At 35.8% G+C, this 6,884-nt stretch overlaps 1 protein-coding gene across 1 annotated transcript in view; it reads right to left on the reverse strand.

The window, feature by feature from the left end:
* The window catches only part of LOC149794003 (uncharacterized), a 28,764-nt gene that overhangs the window by 1,728 nt on the left and 20,152 nt on the right, over positions 1–6,884 (reverse strand). The window lies entirely within an intron of this gene.

Consider the following 6,884-nt stretch of genomic DNA (forward strand, 5'->3'; position numbering starts at 1 on the left):
ACGTTATTTATTTATATGTCATTATTTTTGTTATTAGTGAACGCCATAACATCTGTGCTAAATTGTAATTTCATTTTTATAAAAGCTTACACGACTTACTCAAAACCCTGGCTACAGCTTAAATACCTTGATACCACATTTAGTAGATTATTTAAATATGAAGATCAAAGAAGTTACCTGGCTGTAAATAAGTCCTATTAACACTTGCTGGGAGCAATAGTGAACGCCAGAACATTTTTTTCTTTATGGCACCAGACAGATGCACCTCTACTTATAAAAAAATAAAGTTGTTTTATATGTGTATGTTTTCCCCAAAGGTATGTCGTTTGTTTACTTTATAAAAGATTTTTGAACAAAAAATTTCAAAATTTTGTCGGGGTATTTATGTATTTCCCTAGTGTAATCTATAGGGTTGTTCATCCTAGTCCGGTTTTTGTCACCTTACTCGAAATCCCTCCCCATAATTTCAAGTTGACCTTGGCTGGAGGAAGGGACAGCCACTAAATCAAATTATCCATGTTTTATTATTATATTTTCTTATTGGATACAATCCAGCCAATGATAATTTGTCATTGTTTTATTATTTTAAATTTAATTTGGGGGTTTTGTTTTAAATTTAATTTGGAATTTGGGCGAATAAACGGTGTATTATATTTAAACGACAAATAAACCATATTGTTTTGTATGATTGATGATGTGTGTCGTTTCTCGCATTACCATTATACTGAGACAGGCTGTACTCGAGTGAGGGTTCACACTTTATTTAATTGTACTTCTCCCGACTGGAGCAGGCCGTCTCTTTAACTATTTAGAATAATGCTAAAGAAATCAGATCACAAGGGACACTTAATTATATTTTTGATCATTTTAAAGTAAAATGAAGAACGTGGTGTAATGCTGATGAATTTCTATAAGTATCCGATATTTCCATTAATGTGGGACGAAATGTCCTGGGCCGAAACGTCCATGGGGCGAAACGTCCATGTACCATGTGGGGCGAAATGTCCATTGAAGTGGGGCGAAATGTCCACTGAAGTGGGGCGAAATGTCTTGGGTCGAAACGTCCATGGGGCGAAACGTCCAGGTACCCTTTATTATTACTAGAATCGTAGTACGAAGAATTACTTTGTTTTGTTAATATGTTTGCATATTTTGAAGAAATGAGTTGATATTTGTAAAGAATTATATAGCTTGCCAGCCGTCGTAAGAGTTAATATTGTAATTTACTATGTGGGTATTTTATAGTAGACTAACACATATGTTCATATGATTATAGATTTTGCCATTGTTGAATATTTGTAATGTACAGACATGCGTCTGATTTTGTCAGATTGTAGTACGATGAGATTAAATATATATGTGTATATACTGACGTGACGCAATGTATTGATGTCTGTATGACAATTCGCTGATACTGTGTTATTACGCCATTGTTTACCCTGCAAGAAGTGTGTGGGAATTTCGATGTGTATGTATGCGTGGCCGAAACAGTGACAGCTGTCTGATGGTTAATTGTCGTTATAGTGTGAGGTGAGGTTCGATTAAACATTTGTTAACGCCTTGTGGTTTTTCCCAGGAAGCTTTGAGGGACAGACCAGTTAAAGTTTGGTCCCGTTGTCTCGGATAGAGAGACGGAGGAAAGGAGGGAAGAAGAGGGTGGAGTTGAAGTCTGGGAGCGGAATTGGAGGAGGAGATAATAAAAGGAGGAGAAAGGAGAAGTTGAAGTCTGGAGCGAAGCTGGAGGAGATAGTAGAGAGGAAACAGAGACAAAGAAGGAGTTAGAGGGACGGAAAGAAGGAAGAATCAGCGGGAATAGATGAGTAGATGCAAGGACAGGGGGAAAATCGAACTCACACTGTAATCACGGGATGAATTAGGCTGTCACTTGGTCGAGGGAAAGACGAGTGATTGGAAGTTATCGTTCTAAATTATCACATTTATTAAATTGTTATTGATTGAATTTCATCTTCGTGTTCTCTATAATTTAACCGTCGGCATTGCTGACTGGGGGCTCAGAGCTGTAAATCTACATCATCACTAATTTAACTTTCTAACCTAACGAGCCAGGGTGGAACTTTCAATTTAATTTAATTAAATTATATTGGGAGAACCCCACCCCAATACGCGAGAACGTCACACTCTGTATTCATTAATTAAACTGCCTAGAACTCTGTCTATAATAATTAATCTACCAAGTACTCTTTCTTCATTAATTAAACTGCATAGTACTATGTCTTTATTAACTAAACTGCCTATTACTCTGTCTTCATTACTTAAACTGCCTAGTACTCTGTATGCATTACTTAAACTACCTAGCAATCTGTCTTTAATAATTAATCTGCCTAGTGCTCTTTCTTCATTTATTAAACTGCCTAGTACTGTCTTCCTTAATTAAACTGCCTAGTACTCTGTATTCGTTAATTAACTGCTTAGTACTCTGTATTCGTTAATTCAGCTGCCTAGTTCTCTTTTATTTAGTTTAACTATGTAGGAAGTTGTCATCTTATACATAACGTTCAGCAGAGATATAGACTTCCATTTTGTTTTGAGTGGGTTTGAGTAGAGAAGAATTAGTGCCGTGTATCTGAGTAAGTGAGAGCGATCCTCTCTGGCATCCTTAATTGATTGACCTTAATATAAGCTATCCTATATTCTTGCAAAATTTTTAAACAAATAATCAACCTTTAAACTATCTCGTTCAGAAGGTTTTTTCATATTCTAACTGTTTTGCATAACTCTTAATAATTATTATACATTTTGTATAATGTGCTTTAAATCATTCCATTTCAAGTTATTTCATTCCATTTCAACCTCGATATAAATATCTTCTTCATTTGTATTTTTACAATAAAATTTCGGATAAAACTCTTGTTGTTTTCAAACAATGATGTTTTTGTTTCCAAATAGTCACTTCCATTATCATGAATTAATTTCAAACTTGCATTATTTACAAAGTTTCTAATTCAAATTGAAGAAAAAGAATGGAAAAAAAAATTTGAGTGAATTTTGCCAAGAACACCATCTTTTTGACTGTTGCATCACCCTTCGATATTGTTCGTAATTATATATAATTACTCACTGCTTTGCGTATTTCAGCTATTTCTTTATTCCCTATTCTCATTGCATTTTCAGATAATTTTTGTCTAATTTGTTGGTGCCATTTTCTTGTTACTTCTTTCTTCTCCTTATAGAAGAATACTTGATTTCATTTCCACGTATCATTAAATAATTTTTTTATATATAAAATAGAGCCAAACATTTATATTAAATTGTATATCTCGTTTATATTTCTAAAATCTCTGCTGCTCATACCAGCTGCATGCATAACTTTCATTTCTTGAAAAGTACATGGAATTCATTTAACCCACGTTGTTAATGTCTTAACAATGTGTTTATGAGTTTTTGGCATCCCCCTCCCCTCTCACTATTGCTGAAAGTTAGTTGTAATAATGGCGGAATGATCAGTTCTATAATCTGGTATTCTGCTGTTTGAGTTGTCCCGTTTGAAATATCGTTCTACGTTAATACGAATTCCAGAATCGCATGTTGTTTCATGCATTTCATATGCAAAACTTCGTTTCTTGGTTAAGACTATTAACGTGAATGTATTTTTGTAAATCCTTCTCAAGGTCCAAGTCAAAAATTAAAAATCACCACATATTTATTTTTATGAAACTGTGAAGGATTATTATTTGGCGAATGCACATTTACTAGAGATTAGTTACTTCTTTTTCCCCCTGAATTATGCAACTAATGACACAAAATTACCCTTAATATTCTTCTTGATGCGACTTATCTTAAAATTCACAATTTCTATTAAAGAGAATAGCTATCCCTCTACTCTTACTTCTATTAGATATCAAAATGTCTTCTTGTCCCCATTCTACTAGTACATTTGATTATGTTGGAATTAAAATGGTCTTCTTGCCCCCATTCTGCTAGTACATTTGGTTATGTAGGAATTAAAAAGGTCTTCTTGTCCCCATTCTGTTAGTACATTTGATTATGTTTGGAATTAAAAAGGTCTTCTTGTCCCCATTCTGCTAGTACATACGATTATGTTGGAATTAAAAAGGAGTTCTTATTCTAATTCTGCTAGTACATTTGATTATGTTGGAATTACAAATGAGTTCTTGTACCAATTCGGCTTGTTCTTAGGGTTTTATAGGAACTGAAAATAACTTCATGGCTCCATTCTTCCCGTACATAATATTCTTTAAAATAACTTATTGGCCCCATTCGTTCCGTAAATAAGATTCTATATGAACTAAAATGACTTCTTGGCTCCATTCTTCGTGTACATACGATTCTATAAAATGATTGGGGGATAAGAAACTGCCTTTTTTAAAAAAATAAAAAGTTACAAGCCATCTAATTATTAGATTGTTTTTCCAGCTGTTTAAAGCGGTGTTGTTTGCTACTGCTTTTCTCACAAAACTATCCAGAAATATACTGACCCCGCAAAAGCCCCCAAAACAGTAACATCCTACATATTTTTAATGTACATATCAAGGTGAAATGAACCTGGTGTAAAAGGAACATTCATGTATTGCATAGTTTGATAGATGCAAAATGTCCATACTAGTAGAATTCACCGCTCAGGTGGCCTAAGTGGTAAAGAACCTGCCCGGGATACGGGAGGTGGCGGTTCGAACCTCGGCTGAGTCATAACAAAGACTTATATAAATGGTTCTAGCAGCTGCTACACGCGAATACCGAATATCCACAACTATGTCCATCCTTTCTGGGAATGTGCGATTAGTCGAGAGGGTATGGGATTTGGTGCTCGCATACAAAACTATCGGTGCTGTAACCCGCGGACTCGGGTTGGAACCTCACTAGAGGACGAATCAAGATGATTTGACCTGTATGATACTACTTTTGTTTATTATACATTTGCTTTATGTTTTCCTCTTGGAATATATCAGTGACATAGTTTTCTAGTGTGTCGAATGTGTGTTTGTAACTTTCAAGATTAACCATCTTAATGTCTTTATTTGTATCAGAGGATTCCAAGCGACTCTGTACATAAGTGTAAGAGAATTATAGGGTTGGCCACCTTGCTATTGTGTCTGCTACGCATGAGTGCCTATATCTACAACTATGTTCGAGTCTTTTTTGGTGATGTTTTCTTGCTGGTGCGTACATGCAATGTGATGGGTGCCTTAACCCGCTGACACTTGTTCGAATCTCAGTAGGGAATGAATTGAAAATTCTCTAACCTGTACGATAATATGCCTTCTCCATATATAATTATTATCATGCAACCAACTTTAGGATTCAGGCGAAGCTCTTTCCACAATATCTAATGTACAATGCAACGTCACGGAGTATTCATATTCTATATCAACTTGCGATGACGGTGAGTGCCCAACCAGTTTCATATAATGTACTTGGCAAAGCCAGGTTCCCAAGTATATTATTTTTTCGCAGTATTCACTAAATTGTTTCATTTTTTCCATCCTATTATTTTAAACAGGGTCATTTATAGAACATGCAACATTTTGTGACGCATAGGGACCCCGATGACAGAGTTGTCTAAGGCGCTCTTCTTTACATATCGCTCACCTCTGTTCCCGTGGGTTCAAGTCTCGTACTCAGCCAACGTGAGTATGTAGAAAAACGCTTGCTTCCTGTGGGTTGGTGATGTACCACAAAATATCGTGGCCGTAAAGGACTGCATAAACGTCACATTTTCATTCTAATGTCTAATGTTGGTGTTGTTGTGGTAGGGTTTAACGCCATTTATTCAGCACAAGATAGGCTACACGTGTGGTGGAGGAAGAACCTGGGAAAACCCCGGAAGGAACCACCGACCCACGAGAAGCTACTAGCAAGCTTTTTCACATATACACATTTTGCTGAATCCGAGACTCGAACCCACGTAGACAGAAGTGAGATGGCAGTCATCCATAACGGTGAGCGCTTTAGCCCACTCGGCCACTTTGGACCTCAACCTAAGGACTTCCAGAACGTCAAAGTGTTGTTTGAACGATGAGGTTGAGAAATATTGAGAAACACTGCCATCTCCTTCGCGTCTCAGTTAAAACGGCAGATTCATCACTAACCGGCCGCCATGTTTATGGGCGAGTCTTTATTTTTCAGACAACATAAGTGATGTACTTCATGCTCTTCTATATGCTCCGAATAATTTTGTAATTATGCGAGTTACACCTCTTTTAACGCGCATCCTTTATATGTTTTGAAATTCTTTGGAAAGATATTTAAACTAAACAAAGCAAATGTTGGATGTAGACGACAGATTTTGTTTACCTGCTATGAATGTGTAGTCCAACGAACCCCACATCTTCACTGAAAATAGAGTTTAACAGGATCCATAAAAGGAAATTTTGCAAGAATTTTTTAAACTTTTAACAGTAAAAACTCAGTTTGCATCGAAACGCAAACAAGCTGGAAAAGAAGATGTCAGTGTTAGACTAAGTTATGTTTTATTCTAATGTCATAGAAACCATCCGATTTAAAAAATCCGTTATATCGGTACAAGTTACCTGGAGGGTAGGCGAATTCTTTCAGATACATTTTCCAATTATTTAAAATCAAAAGGTCATTTAAAGGCTCTCGTGTTAATGATTTATTTTGATTTTTTGTTGGGGGGGGGGGGTAACTCTGACAGTGCCTAGAAGCGACAAAACCATAAATACACACACACGCACACACACACACACACTATTCTTTTACCAGAAATAATACCTATATTTCATTCAATATAGTCAATATGTCAAGGCATTTTTACACGATATTACTTGAATCATTGTCTTGTTATTGTTGTTATTATTATCATCTTCGTCGCCGTTATTGTAGGTATCTTGCAGACGTCCTAGTACATTTTTTTTTGAGTGAATATAAACGTATGACACATGATT

Source organism: Sinohyriopsis cumingii, chromosome 8, assembly GCF_028554795.1.
Source record: "Sinohyriopsis cumingii isolate HCF-2022 chromosome 8, ASM2855479v2, whole genome shotgun sequence".
Lineage (NCBI taxonomy): Eukaryota > Metazoa > Mollusca > Bivalvia > Unionida > Unionidae > Sinohyriopsis > Sinohyriopsis cumingii.